The following is a 19,990-nucleotide window of genomic DNA, read 5'->3' on the forward strand; positions in this document are numbered from 1 at the left end:
AAAAAAAAAAAAAAGAAAACGCGATGATTCCCCTGCGACGAGGCACAATGCGAAATCGACGACGATTCCCATCGAATCGAATACGGGAAAGCTTTAATTTACAATTCGTCGCGAAAATCTCGTTGCTTGCCTTCCACTCGACGCGTTCGACGCGTTTTCGTTCCAAAGATATTTTGCTTCGAAATGCCTGTTCAAACGCAACGAGATTCACGCGATTTTCCCCGTGACACATCGCGCGAATTCCGCCATTGTTTTCACCACTTTCGCTCCGAGTTTAAGCGAACCTTTCGAGCACTTTCGCGCGATTGTGCGCCGGCCAAGTATTATTCCCGCCACCATCGACCGTGTTTTGGCACGGGAACGCAACGTTTCTTCGTACAGATAGCATTCGTAACGGGGAGGAACTCCAGAGAGATGTTGCTCTCGCGCGTGGAGGCGGGAAGATGAGGAAGAGAGGAATATTTGATCGCGAGACAATAAGCATAGGTTTCACTCTGGAGAGATAAAAGTACGAATATAAATCTTAAATGTACAGGATGGTAATTCGAGATCGAGAAGATTTTTTTCACGACTCGAAACGAAACGAAAATATGGAATGAAAGTTTTCCATACTTAGAGGCTTCGTTCTCTAGTTTAGAAAATCGTTTGAAATTAATTTACAAATTTGTAAAGTTGAGTCACTTTGTGAAAATGGTATAAAATTTTCAAATTCCTTCAATTTCTCTCCCATCTTCGTACCGTGAATCGCACTGTCCTGTACAAATGAAATATCTCTTCTTTACTCTACGTTTAAAACATTCGTTAATTTCCTCCCTCCCGATCTTCATTCGCTCTCTTCGAATTTTATATATATATATATATATATATATATATCCACTGTTTTCATCCTCTCGCTTATCATCTTATCTTCCTTTTCAGGAATTCGCGTTTACAAGGATGTGGAAGAGAAGGGAGAGAATCCACAGGGGCGTACGAGGTCACGGAGGAGACGAGTTAAACAGCATCCAACATCCTTCTCTCCTCCTCCGCATATATGCGCGCCGAGGCTATTTTCCCTCGGAATGCATCGAGCGGCAAATGTTCTCCTTTTCTTGCTCCAGTATGGGGGACGATTGTTCAGCACGGCGAAAATTCGGCGATTCCCCGAAGGTAGCGCGGGAAATTCAATTTGCTCGCGTATCACGTCTCCCCGCCCGATTTATCGCCCGTTTCTGAATGAATTCTGAGTGGAACGAGCGAGACCGAGTTGCGAGGCGCGTGCCGCCTAGAATTAACGTCACGCGACAACCACGTTTTCTCGCCTCTCTACAGTATTGCGTGTACTACTTCCTTTCCTTCTGAAAACTTATTTTTAAGTAAACGTTCTACCAATGTGTGGCGATGCGGGTATAACACGATGATATCTATTTGTTTTTAGGATTATTAGAGGGGGTATATTATTATATTTTATATTATTATTATATATTATATATTATATTATTATATATTATATTATTATATTTTTTTTATTCTTTTTCTAAAATTAATTACTTTAATTGTGTTTAATTATATATATATATTTTAATCCATGTACAGGTATGGATAATTAAAAAAGATAGATNGTGTTTAATTATATATATATTTTAATCCATGTACAGGTATGGATAATTAAAAAAGATAGATTTACAGGTAAGGAATGAATGAATGAATGTTTGAGAAAATGTAAGAGACTTAATATCTATGAGACAAGAAGCTTTTTATATCATTGCAATGGAAATCGAATCAATATTTATTAACGATTATCTAATTTCTTCAATTAAAATCCGACTGATGTGTAAATAAGAGGATACAAGTAGCATTTTAAATCAGACAGGATTATTTCAGATTTTATAAATTTCAATCTCCCCTAGTTTCAGTCGACTAAAATATTCAACCGTGTCAAACCTTCCCACAAAATTACCATCCCAGTCGAGAGACGTATTCTTCTTCGCGAAAAGCGGCCATCCAGCCTTTAATCTTTCATCTCTGAAACGTTCGACTACAAAGATCGATCCACTGATGATCTCGACATCGCGCCGCATTTCCTCCTCCCCGCCAATGACACCAAGAAACGTGGGAATTTTATTAGGTATGCAAATAACTCCTCTTTCTCTCTCTCCCCCCTTTTTTTCCAAATTCAAGATTTTATTGTACAAATCTAAAATTATTAAAGATCGTTTCTGCGCCTGAACGATCGCCGTCTCCCAAATTAAAATTTGCTTTGAATCTTTGCTACCAATTTTTTACCATTTCAGTATCTTCAACAGCCGATTCCCTAAACTGGAATGACGCTTCTCGAATTGTTGCAGAAAACAATCAACCTCAGAGCGCCCTCAGACTCTTCTTAAAAACAAAAGAACGCCCTTTCGGATGGCGCCACGAAATAATTCAAATTCAGAAGTTACGCTCGTAGAAAGAAAGGGGGGAGCAATTTATTTATAACGCCTGATAATAATAGAAAAAGAAGAGAGAGAGAGAGAGAGAGAGAGCAATAGTTGGAATGGTACGGTAGTCCATCGAACAGGAGCGTTGTAAGCGGGGGCTTAGAGTGGATGCGGAATCAGCCTAATCACCCGGAAGTGTCGCCACTGTTCACCGCTAATCCGATCGCAGATGTTTCCCTCTCGATTCAACCCTCTATCCTCCCATTCGCTCTTTCTCGCCCCTTCTCCCTGCTATACTCCCCTTCCCCCATCTCTCTCTCTCTCTCTCTCTCTCTCTCTCTCTCCCTCTCCATCTTCGATCTCCCCGCCTCTCTCGCTCCCACTGCTCACCATGATCCCGACCGCAGTGTTTGTTTGCGGCTGCGTTAGCGAATCCTAATCGCGGTTGGTCCGTTTTCGCCCTAAATCTGCCACTGCGTGAGACCGGACCGCTTCGAATCGAATAAAACGGGCTACCGTGCACGGGCAAGGTTTAATCTTCCCGCCAGGAAGGGAGGAGGGATGCGTATTCACAGTTGACAAGATCACGATTCTCTTCACCGAGGGTAGGTTGATATAGCGGCCGCTCTGTTGAAACTTTCACGCTCGACGTTGGTCGATCGAGAGACGCGAATACACGATCTCTCTCTCTCTCTCTCTCTCTCTCTCTCTCTCTCGTGAAAGATGAGACGTTTGCTTGGATGTTGGTTGCAAATTGGTTGGTATTGGATATCGACGAGACGTCGAAAACGTGAAGGTAAGATTTCGATGGATTTATGTTAATTTGTTTAAATGGCAAGGATCAGATCGATCATTTTTGTTATTTTTCTTTTCTCTTTTCTTTTTCTCAATTCGATTCGATTAGATCGGAATATTAGGAAGGAAATGAAGTAAATCGCAGGATATCGCTTTTGTTATTTTTGTTTTCCTTTTTTCCGATACAATTCGATTCGATTAGATTACAAGGGAATATTGTATTATAGGAAGAAATAATAGAGAGAATAAATAAGAATCGTTGTCGCGTCGAAAATTATTCCGGCATCCCCGCCGGTAAACATAGGAAAGGAAAGAACACATGAGGGATTTGCTTCGCGCGCGATGAAGTTTCGAACGTTCGGAGACGTGGAGAGGAGAGGAAAAGGAGGGGGGAAAAGTAAATGAGCGGGAAAGAGAGAGAGAGAGAGAAGAAAAATAGAAGAAAGCGAAGAAAAAGAGAGAAAAAAGTGGGGGGAGGAGGGAAAAAATGGAGGAAGGAAAATCCAACAACGTTGGTACGTGTTCATACGCGTAGAAAGAAGGAAAAGGATTGCTATTTTCAAGCCGGGAGGGAGGGAGCAGGAGAAAAATATTTTTGAAGCGAAGAACGCCCGCGTTGGTAAGAGAGCCACTCTAATTAGCTTGGTATACGGGGTGGCTTTTTGTTTAATTAACACGCCTGTAGTAAACCACCCTTGTACCGGAGTCCTTCCCATCCTCCTCTCTCTCTCTCTCTCTTCCTCTCCCTCTCCCTCTCCTTCTCTGTGTGTGCCGACACTTTATATTTTTTTTTTCTACCCCTCGCCCTACCCTTCTCCCCTCTTTGCTTTCCAGACCGTACGTTCCCTTCGTTCACCCTCCGTGATACATTCGATAGGTATTTGTTTGCTTCAAAATCAAGGGTATCGGATTTAAAGAGCGGCGGTGGGTGCGTGAAAAAAAAGGAGAGGCACAACTTTTTTAACATGCCGTTCCTCCTCGTCTTTCTCTCTCTCTCCCTCTCTTTCTCCTCGCTTTTTCCAATATTTCTTTTTTCCTTTATTTCCTTCTTCGTTTTTTTTTTCAATTTTCCTCCTCTCTCTTTTCTTTCTTTTGTTGCCCCTCCTTTCTCTCCACAACGTTCGTTCGCCAACCAACTTCGTTCCGCTCGTCGGTTATTCTTTTCAACCGGGAGGAATCCGGACGAGAATCGCGGCCACCGGTGGCTTTAGCTCGCGGCCATCGAGTAATCTTATATCCCTCCCGATATATATATATATATATCTTGCGATTCTTTGTCCGCGCCGTGCGAATGAATAATAAAATAATGGCGATGGCTCGTCGACAGCTGTTTGGCCTCGATGCGACATTGCACCGTTCCACGATGATCCACTCTGCGTTTCATCCGTCGAATATGCGCGGTAATTGCGCTCGATTCGAAGACAAATACTCCTCGCGATTGGAACACGATGAATTACGAAGGATGATCGAGCTGGAAACACTGTGTCTCGCTAACGAACGCGTTTCATCGGATACCACATTCGGCTTCCTTTGTTATCCAAGACACGTGCCCTCCTCTAGAAGTCGCGTTAATTCTTCCAACTCTCGAGCGAAGAACACGCGCATTCGATTGAAAAATTTATTTTGAAGTTCAGTTGGAACTGTGTTGATTCTTTCCGATTTCAATTGTTGCACGTTCGAAAAATAATTGCACGAAAAAGGTTGCAACTTTACAACAATTTTTAACGTTTCGTGATATAATAATAACCGAGAAGAATCGAGATGTCGAAACGAGAGATCGATGAGCGAATGAGCACATGTGTGCTTGGGGAAGAAAAATATATTTTCGTTAATTGGGACTCACTCGCTAGGCCGAGACGAGTTTCGTACCCGCTTCAGGGATTCGGTTCGTACGTAGGTGGACGTTAGATGCAGGTGGCGCGGCGTATTTATAACCCCTTCGTGACTCCTCTTCCTCTTCCAACGATACCTCGTGCAACTCGTCTGCTCCTCTTGCCTCGCACTCGCGTTCGTTTGGCCGACTGGCGTCGTGGCGTCGTTTTCTTCTCGCCGGTTCTTAGCGTCGTCGTTTACGGGGAAAGGGATTTTTTGCATTTTCGAAGAGGAAGATTTCGCGACTTTCGTGGATTTCCTCTGATTGTTCAAAGAGTCGGTAAACGAGGAGGATAAGTAGGATTACTGTTAAGTAAGGTCTTGCATTTCGCAGAATTTATTTCGTAATTGAACCGTGTAGATTCGTCGGATACGTGGTTGTCTCATTTTTGGATATTTTTGGAGATTTGCGATTATCGATAGATTTATTTCGGATATTCTGTTCTCCGATATAATACGTAATGAGTTAACAGATTTACGTGCATTTCTCCGACATTTGAAAAATAGTGGATATGTATTGTAATTCGATTGAAATGTCGGTCAAACGCCGCGTTATAGATAACAAAATATCAAAATATCATGGCGATCGATACGCCAATACAACAAATTCTATCTAATTTCATTCGTATAATAATAATAAATCTATCTATTTTCTACAATTTCTACAATTCCTAAAAATTGCCGATCTCGATATAATTCAATCTACCCAGATTCCTTAAAAAGAGAAATAGCCGGCAATTATCGAAATTGAGACTTTCCACTTCCGCTTCGTTTCGAAATACGCAACGTTTCCTCCATTACATCCCGAATTTTAACCAACTTCGTGGAAACTCTTCAAAATCCTCCTCCTAAAAAACAGGTCGAAATCAACCCCCAAAGATTCTTCGTCGCTGTATAATACGTAAATAACACTTGATTTGAGAGACCCCTCTCGAACGTTTCGAAACGAAAAACACAAACACGGGAAGCAAAGACGAGAACAATCAACGTTCCCTCCTCGTGCTACTCATAACTGGCACGCGTCACAAAGACGCTACTTGGCCAAAATCATGCAACGAGATCTCGCGGCTCCGCTAATCCCGTCGCGTCCCGCGCGCGGTTTCCTTAACGAGCGCCGCGTATTTAGCTTTAGGGGAGGGAGGTGTTACGGTTCAGGTCAACACTTTTACGCGGGCATCAGATAACGGCGCGGCTGGCTTGGAGCGCGGAGCCAAGCCTCTGTCGTTAAACGGTTAAAGTGTTGTCCAAACTCGGCGAAACTCGTTTGCTCGAGCAGCAGCCGCCGCTATCTTCTTCGCGGGATCTTCCTCCTCTTTGTCCCTTTTGTGCGTCCCTTCTTGCTCTCCCTCTTTCTCTCTCTCTCTCTCTCTCTCTCTCGTTATGCACTTTAGGGAACACTATCCTTTCACTTTGTTTCGATGTTCGTCGTTCGCCTCCAAAGTATCCTCTTCCACGGTGCCGATCTTTGAACTCGTCCACCCCCTCCACACCTCGGTCTACACAAGTAGCTCGCCTCGCTCTTCTCGAGATACGACTCGACTCGTGGGCTTCGCCAAAGGAGTAGGTTCTTTTCCTTTTTTTCTTTTTTTTTTTTTTTTTTTCAAGAGAAAAATGAGTTTCGACCAGTGAGCGTCTGATCGAAGAAAGTTGAAGAAAGCTGTTAGTTTGGGGGAGAGATGTAAAGAAGAATTTGGGGTGATATATATTTTGATAATCTCGGATATCTTAATATAAATTGGTTGGGATAAAATTTAAGTCGACGATCGTTGTGGATTTTCAATATTTCCTGCCATTGTTCATCTAAAATATTTCGTTTTCAACGTGTTAAAACCTTCTCGAACTTATCCAAGCAATCCTCCCTTAATAACTTAAATATTACCTATCTATATATATATTTTTAATTTCTCGAGAGATAAAAAAGTCGAGTGGAAATTCGCTGGAAGAAGGAAGAAGAAGAGTTCGTTCGAATAATGATTCGGAGCGGAACTCCAGCAGAAAAATCGCATCTCGCGGTTTACATACAAGAATACGTTTATACGGAAGGGATATTTGTAAGGAGTTTAAAGGGAAGGATATGAGCGCAACTGTTCACACGCGAGGGCGCGCACGAGGATGGAAAGGGCTAAAGCACACTTGACTCTAAGCTGGCAGTGACGACGATTTATCTTAGACGTATCCCCCCCTCCCTCCCTCTATAGAGTGTCACGATCCCTTTTAAGCAGCAGCGCATAGGTTGAGCCATTAAAAGGCGATGATCGATGATTCGCCGCGGTGCTGTTCCATCGTAAGCTATCCATTATACCGGCTGGCAGTATATCTATTCCCCCCACCCCTGCCACTCTAAAATTCATTCACCGCCGAAATGGCCGCGACAACCGCTTCAAATCACCCTGTTTTCCGAAATACTCCACTCATCGTAAATTTCCAATTTCGGAATTACCGGCATTGTTACGAGGCTCGCCTCGTGAATTTTCAACCAAGGAAACGTTTCTCCTCCCCTCCCTTTACTGTGGGTTTTAATATGAGACGATATTACACGCGTGGCGTGTGTATATATATATATATCTGTATATGGAGAGTTGGTGGGAAGAATATAAGAAAAAAGTTACGACCTCGATTATGGCGTGCATCGAATGGGCGAAAAAACCCGTGGAGAAAGAGAGAGAGAGAAATGGGGGAGTTAAAATATTAAAACGGTTCTCATGAATAAATTCCAGGGAGTGTACACGCGTAAAAAGCCATCGTTCCTTTTCTCGCCGCCTAGTTCTCGCGAGCTACTTCGCACTGAATTCGCAATCGATGCAGTTCCACAGGGCGCGTGTTCGAAAATGTATCCCCTCTTCGAGAACGTTAAAATACGAACGGACGATTATCTGACGGATTCCGACGAAAAATTTCTTCTTCTCCAAAATTAATACCTCCGTTAGATATTTAACGGAGCTTCCAAAGAAAAAACGGAGTACTAAAACGCGATATAACCCGTCGAAAATATCGTTCACGTAAGCGTTTAAAAACCGGAGGGATCGATAATAAAAGGTGCGCAAACCTCCCTTGTGTCCAAACCGTGCATTTTCTCGAAAGATCGTTGCCGACCTCTATCGATTCCTTTTGTCGTTTTCGACGTGATGATCGATATAACGACGGTGATATCCCCGTGGCGGGCCATAGCCCGAGCAATGGGACGAGGATCTCGTCGGGGCGGGACAAGGGGCGGGTGGACGTGGATGAGGGTAAGCGGGCGAGCTACGAGGCTCATAATCAAGCCACGTCACAATGGTATTCCTCTAATACGTTGGAGGATCGGTGTGTATTGGGAGGAGGGTGCGGTGAATGGGACTATCCGCGTGTCGTATACCGCAATATAGGACACGTAATATCAATGTTGAACCCCCTCACTTGATTATTGCGCGAGGAGTACCCGCCGGATTATATCCTTTAACGACGCGCGCGTTTGTACACGTCATCGTTCACCGCGATCCTGCGGTCCTCCAAATTGCTTTCTGCCGTGGCAACACCTATCCGCGGATCCTCCTCCTCTCTTTAATTTATTCCACGTTTCGCGGCTTTTGCGTGCAAATAATCGAATCGAGTTTGTAAACACGATCGACTAAAGTTGCCCCTCGAAAAACGTAGAAACTTTTTTTAGAATATAATCTCTCTCGATTAAACATAGTAGAAGATCAAATCTATGGCAACGCGCGCTAGAATTCTCCTCCTTCGAGAAATTTCCCTCGCGAGATTTTCCACGAGAGACGAACGATCTCTACGTCGATTCAAGGCGATGGAATTACACGATAGCCCCCTTTTCTTTCCCTTGTTGTATTGGAAACGCAAACGCTCTTCCTCCCGCGAAGTTAACGGGAAACGTAATTCGGACGCTCTCATCAGGGCGTGAAAGGTTTTCTTCGAGTGGCGTGTCTCGATCTCCGGAAGCGCCTTGGCGGAACGAACGAAGCGAAGCCTGGAGCGGAGAGAAACGAGAGAGAGTCGGGGATGAGAGAAAGTAGAGGAGTGGAGCGGCGGAAACGGAGAATAGAAAAATAATGAAAGGGAGAGGGAGGGGAAAAAAAGAAGAAGAGGTGGAAGAGGCGAGGATGAGATGGAGGGGTGGGCGAGGGATGGAGGGAGAGAGGGCAGAACCGACTGGAGAAGCAACAGGTGCCGACGTCTAGATAGCGAGCAACCCCTGCCGCCTTTCGCCTCTTCGCTTATACACCCCACTCTTCCCCTCCCCTCCTCTCTCTCTCTCTCTCTCTCTCTCTCTCGCCGGTCTCGTGTCTACCCCTCGAACAGATCCCTGGCTAGATAGCAAAAATGTTTAATGGGGTGAACTCGGCGGAAAATGCCAGCCGACCCACGCCGTCTTCTCTCCGTAACACGGAGAGGCTCAGCCCTGAAAACGTCGTTTCCCTCGATCAGTTTCGCATTAACAACTCGAGAACCGCTTATCGAGGGGTCTTCCGCGCCGCGGAATATCCGTCTCCCTTTCCCTTTATTTTCCTCGATCGGAGTGGCTCGTCCAGTGTCTCGAATTTCTCTCTCTCCCTCTTTCTGCTGCCACGAGAGAGAAAAGTTTCTTCTTATTCTTCTTCTTCTTCTTCTTCTTCTTCTTTTTGGTCGTGTACGACGAAGGGGAAGGGGAAACGAAGGGAAGCGGAGGTAATTCAGTTGTTCCTTGGCCATCGAGTTCGCAAACAAACGGGATAGGAACGAACGAGGCGGGATCTCCCTTGATCCCTAAACGGGAAATGAGAATGGAAGTCGTAAGGGAAATTATTCCGTATACGCACGTCCCGTGCGGCGTCTCGATGCGGAAAATTGACTTCTTTAAGGCGCCCCGTCCACAGTTTTTAACGAGATTTCTTATCGGTAATGATATTCCTCGCCCTTCGGGGAGAGGAAGGGGCCAGAGGAAATAATACACAGGATCGTTTTTCCATCCCCCTATCCGAGTTCGGGGAAATTTTCCTATTTCCTTTTTTACCAGTGTTTCGTACGTGGAATTAATCGTCGTCGAAGATTTAAGTAAGAGAAACCGGATGTTGTAAGAAAAAAGAAAAAAAAAAAAGAAGCGCGTCTTAGAGAGAAAGTGAGAGAGAGACTTTCAATGGATCTACTTGGGACGGTGTACTCTCGTTAAGGGGAAAACGCTTCTCCATTCTCGCTTTTATTCTCACCTAGAAAAGTACTCCACCTTTTCTCAAAACCTTCGATACTCTCTAATCGGTAGTAATTGGAAGGGTGGCCCATTGTCGCGACCCCTCAATGTCTCTTTCGTAGTCGAGGATCCTCGGTTTCCGCGCGGAATTAATGGGACGCATTAATAAGGAGGGCGCATATTTCAAGCGGTAATTAAATTTATACCGAGATGGAGGGAATGAAGAGAGAGAGAGAGAGAGAGAGAGAGAGAGAAAGGGGTGCTCGTGGAGTCCGTGGGGCGTAGCCGCGTGGTCTTTTTCATTAACGTAGCAGACCGGATGGTTAGAAGCCGGGGAGTCTTTAATGCGAACGGTTGAAAAGCAATTATGGCGTCCGTTCGCCCCGAGATCAGGCTTCGCCTCGTCGTCGTTCACGGATATATCATTCCGAGGAAAATATACGAGCCGGTGGTGATAAATTTTAATTAAAACAAACCAGATGATTTCGTTTGAAATTCACGTTCCATCTCGGTTTAACGACCTTTGTACGCGAGTGCAAAGGATTCTGAATTCTGCTTTATTTATCAATCGCTCTTCCGTTTTTCAGCAAGCGAAACGGATTGTTCACTGATGGAAAGAAGTCTCGAAGGAAGGAAACGCATCCTATTTTCATTCTACCATCATCTGTATCTCAATCCTAAAGAAAATTGTAACGTATCGATACGATGTAGAAATTGGTTTATTTCTCATTACAGGTGTTTTCTTCTAATTTCGTATTCGAGCAGTTGAGATAATAATTGTGTATACGTCGATAGGAAACGATTAATAGTTTCGAAAATATTTCAGTATCCTAACGTAAATGAAAATAATTTTTACGATTTTCAATATTCGAATTCCAACTTTTCTACTATTACTATTGTGGCCTAGCAAAGGATTCTTGCCCCTTTGCCGCCACATTTCTTTCCACCGGTGAACAGCAATGATGAGCAAAATATAATAGTTGAACTTATTCATAAAATTACTTCGTAATAATTTATCGTTCAAACATAATAATAATCGCGAATAATTAATAGCACCAAAGGTTAATATATACGAAAAATAAACGTTATCCGACAGCATTTTAATAAGCAACCGCATGAAACAACTTTATTCGAGATTTTCTTAACTCGGTCACTCGTTCGACTCGATGATTATTTCACAGCGAGAATCGTGAATAAACGATAACCTCGAGTTGTAACGATACTCTCGAGGTTAAAATCGAATCGAAGAGAATCTCTGGAATACAAGGGAGGAGGGAAACACGTTTACGTGTTTTTTTTAAACACGTTGGCCCTTGGAAGGTTTTACGAAGCCGCGGTATTCCGTATTAATACGATCTCGCGTGCCACCCCAGCCTCTCTGCCCCTCTAAGCTTTACTACACTCCGTGAGCGCGATTAAACGCTCTTTTCGAGGCGCGGCCTCGTCCCGCCCGTAAATACTCCGGTTGTAATTCAACAGGTACAACCGTAGCTCCGATTAATCTTTAAACCAGCGCACCTGGAGGAGGAGGAGGAGGAGGAGGACTCGAGGTAACCTCGTTCCATATCTCCCTTTCATCTGCCTCGTCCAACAACCACCACCACCATATTTCCATTCCAAATATCACGCGCAAACGTATATCCGTTTGTTGGCAGATAAGTAAATTCATTCTTATTATCCGATAGATAAAGATTTAAAGATCTCGATAAATATAATCTCTCGATATCTCGAGGAAGGATTTAGTGGAGGGATCTCTCCTCTCTCTCTCACACTATGCTAATATCGAGAGGGCTCGACCGCTTTTCATAAAGGCGTCGCTCGACCCGCTCGCGAAATAAGATGGTGAGTTTACGAAGAAAGCGGACGAGTGGAGGTGGGGAGCGGCGGGACCCGTTATGCTCGCGGCATCTGCCACCATCGTATCCGATATACGGCACTTTGTTTGCCCAACCTGACAGCCTTGTATATATTGTTGCACGCCTCGCCTCGCCCCGCCTCTGGAGGAAGGAGAAATCGCGAAATCCGGGCACCGAATAAATCAAAATACAAACCGGCGTATCGAGATTCCGATATTTTCCGCGGCCGTGAATCCATTCGAGGCAAGTCTGCCGTGCTACGTAATCCTCGGTCCGGAATCGCCGTCGAATCTCTTTGAAATCGAGTCGGGGGCAAACGTTTCGTGTTGTATGCCTGTAAGTGGAGACACCGCGTAATGCTTTCGTTCGATCTTCGATTCGAGGGAAGAATTAGGAAGAATATTCGTACATCGACGGGGGTGTAATTAATCAACGGGACGGATTTGCTTCGAAGTGACGTTGTATCGATATATTCGAATTCGCGGTATTTTAAATTTTTCACTCGACAATTTGGTTATTGCCGTTATTGTTCTCAACGAATTCATCTCTCTACGTTTATTATTGTTCTAAAACACATTGGACGATGTCCAATCCATCGTTTCGCGAATTAATTTCAAATACGATTTTACCTATTCAACGTTGTCGCTTAATATTCTTGGGAAAGAAGAATGGATGGCGAGGAACACGAGGACGAAGAAAAGAAAACTCGAGTTCGTTCCTATCTATATTTACATCTATTATTTACATCTCCTTTCGAAAACGTAAATACGTCGTAGCTGCGCAGATAGAACGCGAGTATATTTTGATTTAACACACTCTCTCGACGCGTGTGCTCGTCGGAGATATCGCCTAATAGGGCCATACCTTACACAGTCTGGTGTACACAGTCCGAGTATTAAGATAGGCGATCTGTTCGAGCCGATCGATATAATCGGCCTATTATATCTCGGAGACAGAAATTCCGCGACACGAGGCCGACATAAGGAGACATCGACGTCGGCCTGAAATTTCGCCGGCCGATTTCTCCCCAATAATCCCCTCGCAACGGAAACGTTTCCAACCTTTCCACGCGAAAATTGCTACATCCCCTCGAGCCGGATACCTCTAACCAATCGAGTTTAACCTCGCCCCTAACCTCACGCTTTTCACCTCTCGACGATACGGCCAATATTCTCGACGAGAATCGACGCAGGTGAAACGACGTATTTCCCTCCCCCCTTTATCCCTGGCTCTGTTTGAAACAACGTTCTCGGATCTTTTCTTCTGGGAGCTAATCCTCCGATTAAACGTCGTTTTTGAAACGTTTGGAAAAGGTTTAGTAGTAGTGGTGGTGGTGGAATAGGAGAGGACATGGAGTCTAAAGGCGAGCGAATTTTCTTCGAACGAAGAAACGAAGAGATATCGAAGCAATATCATTTGGAACGAGAATTGCGAGATTTGGGTACATATAATTGGAATTTGCATCGGGTTCAGATGCGAGCATCCTTGCGATTCCGTTATAAATGCATGTGTACGAGGATACCGTTGCGACAAGCTTTGTAATTTTCGTAAATGGACGCACGAACGAATCGTAAACGCAACGACGCACAATGGTTCGAATAATAGGAGAGAATAACTGGACAAAATTATTTTGTTTTCTCTTTCGGTTTTCAGATTTGTATGGAGTTTTAATTTTGCAGGAAACAATACCGCTATTTTTATTTATAATTTATTAAAAGTGTTCACGCGAAAAGGGAATAATAATCGATATACGAAAAATGCACAAGTGTATAGAAAAAATAAGGTATAACTCAAAATAGAGAAAAAGTGAATATTTAAACAAGAATGAAAAGAAGAGAAGAAAATTACAATTTTTCAAATATGGACTGTGAAAATATATATGCAAAAATTTGATGATTTTATTCACTATTTGAATCCGAATCCGTTTAAAAAGAGGATTTAAAATTTTAAATGTGCGGTTGTTATACGTCGAAACAATTATTTCTTGTACACTTGAAAATCAATTTCATCCTGTTAATACGCATTATTCGAACAGCTATGCGACTCGTGTGCAATCAGAAGCGTGTGATTCTATAGATTCCCTTTCCTCGCACGATCCAACCAAAGAAAGATGTCGAACGTTCACATTCCGAGCCCCATCCAACAACAATCATTCTACTATGAAAACTTCAAAAAAGTTAGCCTTCCTTTCCCCAACAAACCAATCCAATCGCGCGATATCTCCCCTAACGAAAATTTCTAAAAAAAAAATACCTAATCGTCTTCGCATTCCTCCCCCCTCCCATGATAATACAATAACGTGGTGCATCCAAGTAAAGTAAGAAGGGGCGAGAAGAAGCGAGAGATGAAAGGAAAATTGAAACGCTTGGATCGATACCGGCTCGAAACGCGCGTATCGGTTATCCGCAGAATATGCTCGTATCTCGTGTATTTACGAGCATGAAGCAAGGGGAGAAGGGGGAAAGAAAAACAATAAAAAATAAAAAAAAAAAAAAAAAGAAAAAAAAAAGAATGGAAAAGAAGAGAACGAAATATAAATTCGCTCGCGTTCAACTACGAACTTAATCAAATTTAATTCCATCGCTCGTGACCAACGTTACATCCACGTTACGTTACGTTACGTCGGGGAAGATGGAAGAAAACTGGAATGGGTAGCGCCGCGGAGTACGTATTGTGTTTCGCGTGTGGAAAATCCGAGACGAGCCTCCAGGCGGTGCTTCGCCCCCCTCTCTCTCTCTCTCTCTCTCTCTCTCTTTCTCTTTGTCTGCAACTTGGAACAGTTGTGGGAGAGGGGAGAGGAGAAGTAAGCGGATCACGTTTTGATAGACATCGACACCGACAACGTAATCTAATTAGGCGGACAAGTCCCGACCAGGCCCGATGGAAAATTCGATGTTCACGGATCGGGAAAGTTTCGAATATTTTTTATCCGTGTATCTATACATCTGTGCGCTTATATTTACGATATGATAATTATCAAACTGGTAATGTAAAATAAGGTGCATTTAATTTTAAGGAGAGTGGAAGAGCTCGAATCGAAAGATCGTCCAAGCTCGCGTTACGATTTGGTTTTGATTGGTAGTGATAAAAAAAAAAAAAAAGGAAATTTATCGTTACTACTCCTCGTTTCAAATCGACCATTTTTATATTTTCAATAAATATAGGAGGGAAGGAGGAGGAGGAGGAGGAAAAATTGCAACTCGCGGCGAACGAGTTTTCTCTGTCGGTTACAATCATCACGCACGTGCCGCGCACACGTGCACACAGCCACGCGTGTTCTGTTTTTCATCGGGCCAATTAAACTTCATTTCCAGCCGCGTCATCACCACGCACAGTTCATTCCAATAATTCCCACCCCGTGAAAGAGTACATAATGATTTATAATCCGTTACTCGAGTATCGAGTGTTTGTACTCGATATATTTGGATGGAAAAAAAAAAAGGAGAGAAAAGACAAAAAGAAAATAAAAAGGGTTTCGAGGACCGAGCCAAGTTTAGAAATCCTCGTCACGTTATTCGATACCTTAGGGCATTTCTCGCAAGGCGAGGGAGGAGGGGCGATAAAGGATGGGCGAGGTAGATGAAAAAGAAGGCGAGGAAACGAGGGGTAAAGGAGAAGAGGGGAAGGTGGCGTGCCGAAGAGCATCTGCAATCTTGTATGCAAATCGGGAGGAATGAAGCGAGACCCGTGAAAGGGATGGAGGGCAGGGTTGCTTCGGGAAAAATTTGTTCTTTTAAGATTTCTACATGCAAATTTCTCCCCGCGAAACCCCATTTCTTTCCTTCAATTTCCATCTTTTTGTCCTTCGCCTATGTATGTGTGAGATTACGAATTAAATTAGGCGAATCACGTCGTATCGATGGATAAATCCGATTGATTCTCGCGCGAAAATAGGCGAAATATATCGCAGAAAGATAGAGAACAGGATAAATGTTGTAATAAAATCGATCCAAATACGAATATATATATCTTTTTACAACAAGTTTATATGCAAATATAAAATATAGCGTTTCTTTCATCTCTCCAACATCTTTTTACTTACGCGGAATTTTCCACGTAAGCTTGGCGTTATATCCTCTTTACTACCACTCTCTTTGATAGAAAAAAAAAAAAAACCTCTAAAGATGAAAACAAATTGAACGGATAAAAAATGGATAATCTTTTTTCCTTTCGAAAATTTCGTAAACGCTCTCACAGCTGAATATAATTCTCGCGGATGACACACCGCAGCGATGCATTTACGGGTGCGGTTAGGTTTCCGGTTTTATTAATGATCCGCGAGTGTCAAGCCCGGAAACGTTATCGAGGAAACGTTGGGCCGGGAGAGAAATAAGAGAGGGACTCGGCGGAGCAAGAGTGTCACGAGAAGCCTGTTAGCAGCGTAATTACCATTAGTCCATTAGGATCCATAATTTGCCTAATCGGGATCCCCCGTGTATTGCTCTGTTTACTTGGGATACCGTACACGCCGCATCACCGTGTACGCCTCGCCTCTCCTCTCCTCTCGTCTCCTCTCGTCTCGTCCTTCTCCCCCCTCCCTCGAGTTCCCGCGTACGATTTCGTTAGACGCGACCCGGATCAAAGAGCTAACTTTCGTCCAGGTATATCGGAATATGGTATAGCATATGCGCGATGTTTGAAGATTCGCGAATACGAAGTTCGTGTGAGTGTGTGTGTATAGCGAAATCAGGTGGTATAAACGTGAAAATATCGGCAAATATTGATAGGGAAGTCGAGTTGTGTGTCGATGGGTTATGGAATAAAATGAATTTCGCCCCGTCCAGAATCGATCGACCGATTTGTTTATAATTTTTGATGAATTTATTATGGGGGGGATGTTATTAGGCAATCGATCGAGAAGGTACTTTGGAATCGACTCGCGTAAATTAAATTGTGGACGGATTTAATTCGGTATAAATATTCACGTCGATTCTAATGAAATAATATCTGAAGATATACACGAGAACGATAATACGATTTAAGGGTTTAAAAAGACTCGCGAAGATTCGAGGAAAAATTTGAAAGGTTGGTGTTTCAAGTCACTTTAATAAATTGCTCGAATAATTTAATTTTCCTCGTGACATCGGATAAATATTTAAGCGTAATAAATATTACTCGGGCTCCTTTTTAAATATAATTATTATCATCTTAAAACAATTCTCTTCTCGATTCCACGAATGTTAAATATCAGAAATGTTCAACTAATATCCGCTATATATATAAAATCGTATATACACGAGCCCCTTATTCGTCGAAAGGAAAGCCAGATACGCCCGTTCGATCGCGGATTTTCCGTTGGATGGCGTCGGAAAAAAACCGTTTAAACCGGTTTAAAACGAGTATTTACACACCGGTTTAGGAAAATGTGAGGGAAAACGGTGTCACCTGGGAATTACTGGGCCTGGATCTGTATCGAGTCGAGTCGAGGAGCGAAGCCTGGTGAATTACGGGGCGCCGCGTCAAGAAAAGAGAAATCGAAGGACGAAGGAGGGAGGAGATAATGCGATTCCGCTTGCGCGTGGCGCGGATAGGGAAAAAAAAGTCGGTCCTTGCCAAAGCTTTCGTTCCTCCTCGCCCATTTCTCTTTCCTCTCTCTATCTCTCGATTTCGATTTCCCGGGGAGGAAAGGGTCAAATCACCACTACTATTACTGCTACTGCTACGAAATAGCAGCGGTATCGTCTAGAGCGTATTTTTGGCGGACATTAACGATAGCCAACCACTGTTTCCTCGGGATGAAGGAAGCCTGGTCGAAGAATCAGAGATAGGAGGGGTGGGCGCGCTGTGTGGGTACCAGCACGATGTTTCCTGCTTTCAGGTTATTTCGAAGTTGGTTGGTTGTTTAAGTAGGTCGCTCGTCAAGTAGGTTGGAAGCGGATAAGGAAGGGAGGCGGTGATAGAAATGGCCGTGGCTCCAAGAATATGGATCTCTGGAAGGAAATTCCCATCTGGAAAATCCAAAAGCTTCCCTTCTTTGTCTTCTCTTTCCAGCCTCCTTTCGTCGTACGTTCTTTCTCCCACGAAAGCGGGATGCACGTTGATTAGCGAACCCAAACATCGAAGAGTCGAACTTTTCCAAGAGAGGGAAATACGATTTTTATCCCCCTCTCTCCTTCTCTCCTCCGCGGTAACAATTCGTGGAAAAAAGAATAAATTCGAGTCATTCGTCCATTCTTTCGTTTTCGCTCCCTTCGAATCTTCGATCAATCGTCCTCCCTAATTCGTTGGATAAAACGAATCCGCGAGTTGAACGCTCGTCGTAATGCCTTTCGAATTACGTGGCCGTTAACTCGTGGCCAGCTCGTAGTAATTTACACTTCTTTCCCCGTCCGCGGCGTTCTTCTCGTGCATCACGTCGTTTGGGGAGAAGGGAGGGAGGGTTGGTTTCGCGCCAGCCTCGCGGTAAAAGAGGACCGTGTTCCATTAAAGGCATTTATTTTCAGTGTCTGCACTTAAAGGGGAGGAGGGTGAGCGAGGCCGGGTATTAGAGAGAGGTGATCCTAACCCGACCCAGATTTCACCCTCGTTGGTCGTGGTTGAATTTCGAAATGAAAGAAACCCGCGCCCGATCGATTCCGCTCGTCGCCGCCGTTGAAAAGGAAAAAAAAAAAAAAAGAGAAAGAAGAAGAAAGGAGACGAGGTGAGAAAAAGGATCGATCGAGGAAAGGTAAAAAAAAAATAAATAAGCGAGGAAAAAAATTGATTCGGTAATTAAATCGCGACGTGTACCATTCACTCCCGATTAAATTTCAAAAATTTCAAACAAGATCGAGTGAAATTGGCGTGGATGGAGCTTGGAACAAGAAATCCTCGTTAATGTTTGACAGAGAAAGAGAGAATTTTCCTCGATTCGTCGTAAAAATTTCATGTACGCGAAAGAATCGAAAGGAGGAGGACGACGACAAAGAACTTGGCTGCGCGAAGAAGCACAACGAAAGGAAGAAAAAGAGAAAGAGAGTTTAATTACGAGTAAAAATCGAGTTTGCTCGATCGGCGTCGAGATTGTCGCCTTGCGAAACGAAGTCTCGCGATTATTAGATTTCCAGTGGAGGGGGTCGTCTCTCTTCTGGGGGAGAGAGGGGGGAGAGGTCGAAGGCATGGCGAAGGTTGGCTAAACAGTGTGAGCCCGTCGTGCGATCCGGGAACGGGGAGGAACGGGGACGAGTGGAGGGAGGGAGCGAGAGGGTTGAAACTATTTCTCTTGCCTCTCTGGTACGCCGGTTGTGATTTGAATACATCCAGTTAGTGGCGCGTGCCTCGAATTCCCGGCTACCCGACGGAAATGGTTAAAGGAGCCACTCGTTACTTCGTTTCGCCGATATTACGCCTCGTTCGCGTTTCCAACGTGTCCCGTCCCCGATTTGTTCCCCCCCCCCCCCGTCGATCTCTTTCCACGCTGACGAGTGATAATTGGACGAGGAAAGGGTTACGAGAGCGCGAGATGGGGGACAGAGATAGAAAGTTTTTTTCGATTTATCAAAAAAGGATATCGATACAGTTTTCCCATTCTTCTTTCACATTGTATCGCATTGTAAAGCAGTAATTAATCTTTCGATTATCTGTGTGCTTGGTTTTTTATATCGTGCGTAGATCACTGTTCGAAAAAAGGGGTGGAATTTCTTCAAATTTGTCCAAGTAATCTCTTAATCTCTTGGTTAATTCAGGTCGAGTTTTTTTTCTTTTTGGAATACATAATTTCTTTCTGTATTTCTCTTCAAATTTTTGTCTTCAAAATTGACGTTCCATTTCCAACGATGGCTCGATTATATTTGTAATTCGAGTGTTGATAAAGGGATCGATCGCAAGATTCGAGCATTGTGACGATTGAAACAAAGCAATTGTTTTTGTCTTTTTTTTTTTTTTCTTTGTTTCGATTGTAATACAAAATTTCTATACGTACGTTTAGA

The 19,990-nt window shown here is 43.6% G+C and overlaps 1 protein-coding gene and 1 long non-coding RNA gene across 4 annotated transcripts in view; one reads left to right on the plus strand and one right to left on the minus strand.

Moving 5' to 3' along the window:
• The window catches only part of LOC122720458, a 107,203-nt gene extending 105,784 nt beyond the window's left edge, over nucleotides 1-1,419 (plus strand). The window contains exon 4 of the long non-coding RNA XR_006347767.1: nucleotides 919-1,419. This is a non-coding gene — a long non-coding RNA (uncharacterized LOC122720458). The remainder of the gene's footprint in view (nucleotides 1-918) is intronic.
• Nucleotides 1-19,990, minus strand: part of LOC122720456 (zeta-sarcoglycan) — a 228,916-nt gene that overhangs the window by 83,317 nt on the left and 125,609 nt on the right. The window lies entirely within an intron of this gene.

The sequence above is a fragment of the Apis laboriosa genome, unplaced genomic scaffold, assembly GCF_014066325.1.
Source record: "Apis laboriosa isolate Shangri-la unplaced genomic scaffold, ASM1406632v1 scaffold12_cov154, whole genome shotgun sequence".
Taxonomy (NCBI): Eukaryota; Metazoa; Arthropoda; class Insecta; order Hymenoptera; family Apidae; genus Apis; species Apis laboriosa.